The sequence below is a fragment of the Ictidomys tridecemlineatus genome, chromosome 5 (assembly GCF_052094955.1).
Source record: "Ictidomys tridecemlineatus isolate mIctTri1 chromosome 5, mIctTri1.hap1, whole genome shotgun sequence".
NCBI classification, from domain to species: domain Eukaryota; kingdom Metazoa; phylum Chordata; class Mammalia; order Rodentia; family Sciuridae; genus Ictidomys; species Ictidomys tridecemlineatus.
The window spans coordinates 153928861-153935288 of record NC_135481.1 but is presented as its reverse complement, the minus strand read 5'-3'; the positions used below and the strand labels follow the sequence as shown (position 1 = coordinate 153935288).

Below are 6428 nucleotides of genomic sequence, written 5' to 3'. Positions count from 1 at the left end.
TAACTCACAATAAAATGTAGGATAGAGAAAAACAGAAACACGTTATTAAACAAAGGGGAATGAAGGGAAGGGAGGGGGAATGGGAATAGGAAAGTTAGTACAATGAATCAGACATTACTTTCATATGTGCATGTATGAATACATGACCAATGTAATTCCACATAATGTACAACTAGAAGAAGGGGAAGTTGTATTCCATGTATGTATGTCAAAATATATTCTACAGTCATGCATAAAAAAGAAAAGAACAAATAAGTTAAAAACTAAAAAAAAGAATGTATGGTAAAACACTATTTATACTTCTTTCAGTTATGGGTTTTAATACTTGACTTTTCTATTGGAGGGAGAAAAATCTAATTTATTTTCCCAAACATCAGAGGTTCTTGGCTGGGACAGATTTTTGTAAACAAAAGGCAGATAAACAGAAGTAAAACAAGCCATTTTTAAATTATGGGCCATGTCTATCACGTGAAGGGAAGCAACTCTGTCTGGAAAGTAACTTTCTCTCCAACTAGTGCCTGGGACTCTGCCTTCAATAATATTTAACAAAAAGCAATAAGTCTTCAGAGTTACAAGGCAAAGGACTAAGATAATTCAGGCTTCAGAGGTGGAAAAACCATAGGAAGGTGATACAGTCTGCTCCCAAATTCCTCTTGCATCTAGAGATACCATCTCTATCTGGTAAGCTGCTTCTGCAGTAGGAGGATTTACATCACATTCTTTACTCACCAGGAGGGAGTGGGGAGGATAAAAGACCTTTCTTTTGCATGAATCTCAGCCCTCCCATCATTCAAACAGAGGGAGAGGCCTGGAGACCACATGCTTTTTAACCACCTTCAGCTCAATAATATTCAATATTTTAGGGAGAAATATTTTTTGTTTTCTTTAGTGTCGTGACTAGTTTGCCTCCAAATAATTTTTTTTTTTTTCTAAATCCAGCCTGGCTGTGAACTGTATTCTTCCAGGTGTTGTTGAAATTGTGTTGTCCAAGACAGGAAGAATTCACAACTTCAGTTTGGGGATGTTCCTTGTGTGCCCAATGTTCCCCTTCACCTCTCCACCAGAACAAAGTGTAGAATTGAAGCAGTCTTAGCAGAATAAATCCATTCAAAGTTCATAATTGCATTTTTTTTTTGTGTGTGTGTGTGTGTCTGGTGCCACTCAAAGTGTTAAGGACAGCCAGAGCCAAGCACAAATACCCAGGGGAGTGAGGGAGACAGGAAGTTGTGGGGATTTTAGACAGCATCAGTATGCACACAGGTACTGCATTCCATGAGTCAGCAGTAGGACTCACTCTCCTGTGTAGAGCAGTTGAACAAGGTGTTCCCCAGGTCAATCCAAGGTCCTCGTTTTTCCCAGCTCCAGTGTTAGAAACTGGGAGTCCTGATGAATGCTCCCCTTTCCCCCACTTCCACCTTTTCCTGATCTGTATTTTTTTTGTTGGTTGTTTGTTTCTATGGATCTTAATTGTGGCCATTTGTTACTTTCTCATCTGTAGCTACCTCACCTAAGACTCTCTTTGGCTTTAGCACCGGCTGTTTTTATTTTCCTCCTAAGTCACCTTCATCCCTGCCTGGCAGCCAGAAGGGCCTTCTGATACAGAGAGCTTCTTAAATAATCCACTGTGTTTCTGTCATAGTTAGAACAAAGGCACCCTCTTCTCCAAGCTCTGCACGGCCTGCCCTTCCTGCTGACCACGGAGCCCAGTTCTCTCTTTTTCTGTTTCCTGGGCACATGGCCCAGTTTCAGCAGGGCAAATGCACTTGCCCTTTCCTCCTCAAGCCTTTCCTATCAGTGTCTCCCTGAGTCCTATCTTATTGATCTCTGGTTCCAGACACTCCTTGAGGACAGCTGCTCTTCCTTCCGCCTCAGTTCATGTGGCTTCAGAGAGGTGTCCTCCACCTTGGCCCACCTGGAGGACCAGGAGAGTCCTCTGATGCTACTGCTCAACATAATCCCCACATGATTTTCCTATGAATTATTCTATAATTATTCAGGTACTTATTTTTTAAAAGTCAAAAAGGACAAACTGCTGATATACAACATGAAAGACTCTTAAATGCATGATGTGAAGGGAAAGGAGCCACCTCTGTGATTCCATCTATAGGATATTCTGGGAAGGCTAAGACAGAAGGGAAGGAAGACAGCTCAGTGGTTTCACAGCTTTCAGGAGGGGCAGGATGACTATAAGGGGACTTGAGGGAATTTGGGGAGGAGGTGGAGCAACTCGGCATGGTGGTGGTTACATGCTGCATGTATTTATCAAAAGAACTACAAACTACCATGGGTGGATTTCATAAAATTTAAAAATTCTTTTCTAAAGAATTGTATTTTCAAAAATCCAAAACAATCCTTCTCCTCATAAAAACAATTTTAAAATCCAGAAAGAAAATGGTGAGAGGCATTAACATACTAATGTGCATTTGGAAATTGTTTTAAAAATGACAAAGGGTTTGATAATTTTTATACAGAAGGAGCTCATAGGACTCAATTAAAAAGAATCTCCCTCAATAACATCATTGAAACATGGATAGAGGCCACCACCTTGGACTATCAATCATTTCAAGAGATCACTGATAAAGAGTTCTGATTGATATATATTTTTCAGTTAAACCTTTTATTTGGAGGTTATTGCAAATTTGCATGCCGTTTTAAGAAATAATACCTAGAAAGTCAATAGTCATATGTTTTCTCTGACATGTGGATACTACAGAGGAAAAAGGAAAAGAAAGATGGGTGAGGATCTCATGACAATCAAAGATCAGGAGAGCAGAGGAAAGGGACCAGTGGGAGAGAGGAGGAGAGAAAAAGGGGAAATACTGTAGAATGATATTGGCCAAATTGTATTGTATATGAATATGTAACAACAAATCTCACCATTAGGTATAATGCACCAATAAAATATGGAGAAAAAGAAATAATACATAAAGATCCATTATACTTGAATTTTCTCAAGTGGTGACATCTTGCAAAAGTATAGAACAGTGTCACAATGAAGGGATTAACACTGATACAGTCATAAGGATCCACCACATTGCTTTTATTTATTTATTTATTTATTTTTTATTAGTTGCTCAAAACATTACAATGATCTTGACATATCATACATTTGATTCAAATGGGGTACGTAATCTTATTTTTCCACGTGTACAGATTGCAGGATCACATTGGTTATACAGCCACGTTTATACATAGGGCCATACTAGTGTCTGTTTTATAGCAAGTCCACCTCCCTTTCTCTTTCCACAATCCCCTCATTGACCTCTGACAAACACTAATCCTTTTCCCATTCTACTATTTTATCATTTAAAGTAATACACACACACACACACCCCCCCCCCACACACACACTACATATGTAGTATTAATCTTTGGGGATTGGGTTTTTATTTTTTTTCACTTTGCATGATTTCTTTGATAATTTTAACCAAATTGTTGTATGTATTATCTTTTTAAGATCCTGACTAGTAACCTATCATATGGATGTTCCATAATGATTTAAATATTCACCTGTTGAAAAACAGACATCTGGAAATTTTTTCCTAGTTTGAGGTACTATGAATAAGACTATCATAAACATTTGGGTACAGATTTTTCCTGTGAACACAAATTTTCATTTGTGAGACAAAAGCCCCAAAGTTGGGTCATATATTAGCTGTGTTTATAAGAAACTTTCAAATATTTTCTACACTAGCTATATCATTTTACATTTTCATCAACAATGGACGAGTGGTCCAGTTTCTAAGTCTCTTTGCCAGCACTTTGTATTCCTATTATTATTATTATTATTTTTAATTTTAGCTTTCCTGACAATTGCATGATACTATTTTTTTGTGGCTTAACTGGCATTTGTCTACTGTTAATAATGTTGAACGTCTTTTCTTATGCTTTTTTTGCCATTTGTATTTCATGTTCATGTCTTTTGCCAACTTTCTAATTGGATTGTTTGTTTTTGTAACTGTTGAGTTTTGAGAAAAAGTTTTATGATTTTGTTTTATGTTTAAGTTTGTGATGAAATTTGAGTTTTTTTTTGTGTTGAGATGTAGATTTAGATCAAGTCTTCTTTCCCTTTGCCTCTAGATATCTAATTCTAAAGTACCTTTTGTGGGAAAAGATAGAAAATGTCTAAAATTTAGATAGTAGTTTAGATGGTTGCAGATCTCTGATAACACTATAAAACATCGGCCCTACCCTTCAGATGAAAAAATTGTGTGCTAATTGAATTACTAAATAAACTTGTTGGAATTTTGACAAGAAATTCATTAAAATTACAGGTACATTTGCTGAGAATTTAGGATATGTTTCTCCATTTATTAACGTCTATTTAATGCTTTCATAATGTTTGTAATTTTCAGATTGCAAATTTTGAATGTGTTTTAATTTTATATCTAAGCATTTCATTTTCTTTCAAGTGATTATAAACAGTATTGTTTTTATTTCTTTTTACACATATTTCTTGTAAGTATGTGATTAGTTTTTGCTCACTTATTAGTTTCAGAAAGTTTTTGTTTTGTAGATCTCTTATGATTTTCTGCATAAATAATCATATCATCGCTAATTAGGGTAGTTCTATTTCTTCCTTTCAAAGCTATATGACTTTTTAATGCCTTTTATTTCTTTCCCTTACTTTATTGCAATAGATAGAACTTGCATTACTATGTTGAGAACATCCATTCTTGCATTGGTCCCAATATCAGAGAAAAAGCCTTTGCTCTTTCACTTTTAAGCATATTAGAGGTAAATGTTTGGGAGGTCCTCTTTATTCAGTTAAGAAAGTTCCTCTGTACTTTCAAGGTGCTGAGAGTTTTCCTCAAGAGTGGGTGCTGGGTTTTGTTAAGCCTCTTCATGCATCATTTGATGTGATCTTATGACTTGTCATTTGTTAGTCTGTTAATGTAGTTTAGTGTACTGATTGCTTTTCAAAGGTTGAGTCACCTTGCACCATCGTGTGGGATTTATCCTTTGCCCAAAGTGACTCAAATTTGAAACACAGTGAACCACGTTAACAGACCAGCAGTGGTGGCCTTCCATTTGCTGCTCTTTTGTGGAAGAATTTTGTGTCTAAGTTCAGGGAATATATTGATCTATGGTCTTCTTTTAATATATTCTTTGTCTAGTTTGGGTTTCTTTAAGTTAGTAGAGAAGTGCTCCTTTTTTATTTTTCTGAAAAAAAAAACCATCTAAAATTAGTGTTAATGCTTCTTTATGTGTTTGATAGAATTCTCCTGTAAAACAAACTAGAATTGTATTGGGGCTTTTAAAAATATATATATATATTTACTTTTTTTTTAGTTGTAATTGGACACAATACCTTTGTTTTGTTTATTTATATTTGGTGCTGAGGATCGACCCCAGGGCTTCGTATGTGTTAGGCGAGCACTCTACCACTGAGCCACAACCCCAGCCCTTATATTGGGGCTTTTAAGTTATGAATTTGGTTCTTTATAATAGTATCTGACTATTTAGGCTATTTCATGTTTGTTGAGTTTGGATAGTTTGTGTTTTTTATGAAATTGTTCTTTTCTTCTAAGTCGTCAAACTTATGGGCTTCAAATTCATTCCACAGAATTCTGTTATTATCCTTTCAATGGATACAGATTTGTAGTGATAACTCCTGTTTAATTCCTGATGTTAATATTTGTGTCTTCTGTCTTTTTTGAATTTGTCAGTCTTGGTAGATATTTAGCAAAATCATTTATATTTTCTAAAAAGCAAGATTTGTTTTATTAATTTTTCTCTTTTGTTTTATTATTTTTGATTTTATTAATTTTTTATTACTTCTTTTCTTCTACTTGTTTTGTATTAACCTTGCTCTTCTTTTTTATGTTTTCTTTGGATGAGAAATTATATTATGGCTTAAGATCTTATTTATTCCCTACTGTAAGCATTTAGTACTATGAATTTCCCTTTTAGCACTGCTTTAACTGCATCTTGTAGGCTTTGATGTGCTATGTTTTATTTTGTATTCAATTCTATGTATTTTGAACTTTCTTTCAAATTTCCTCTTTGAATCATGAATTATCTCAAAGTATGTTGCTTAATGTTCAAGTGTTTTGATATTTTTTCTGTTTTCTTTTGGTTACTAATTTCTTTACATTATGGCCTGAATGTACATATTCTGTATGATTTTAATGGTCTAAATTTTTTTGAGGTTTGTTTTTTGGCTCAGTATATATTCTACATGAGAAAATATCTATTGGTAATTAAAAAAATTTGTATTATGAATTTGTTGCACTGATATATCTATATAGATGCTATATAAATATAGGATCTATATAGTTGATGGTGCTTTTTAGATTTTCTATATACCTGCTAATTTTCTGTCTGTCTCTTCTATCAGTTATTAAAAGGAGGTTATTGAAATCTTCATTTAAAATTATAGGTTTGTCGTTTTGTGTATTTCTTTTTTTCATTTCTATCAATTTTTG

General features: G+C 34.5%; 1 long non-coding RNA gene across 1 annotated transcript; it reads left to right on the top strand.

Moving 5' to 3' along the window:
* The first annotated feature begins 561 nt into the window (after positions 1-561).
* Positions 562-1120, top strand: LOC144377598 (uncharacterized). The gene is made up of 2 exons (XR_013438591.1): positions 562-681; positions 940-1120. It is a non-coding gene; the product is annotated as an uncharacterized LOC144377598 (long non-coding RNA).
* The last annotated feature ends 5308 nt before the right edge of the window (positions 1121-6428 follow it).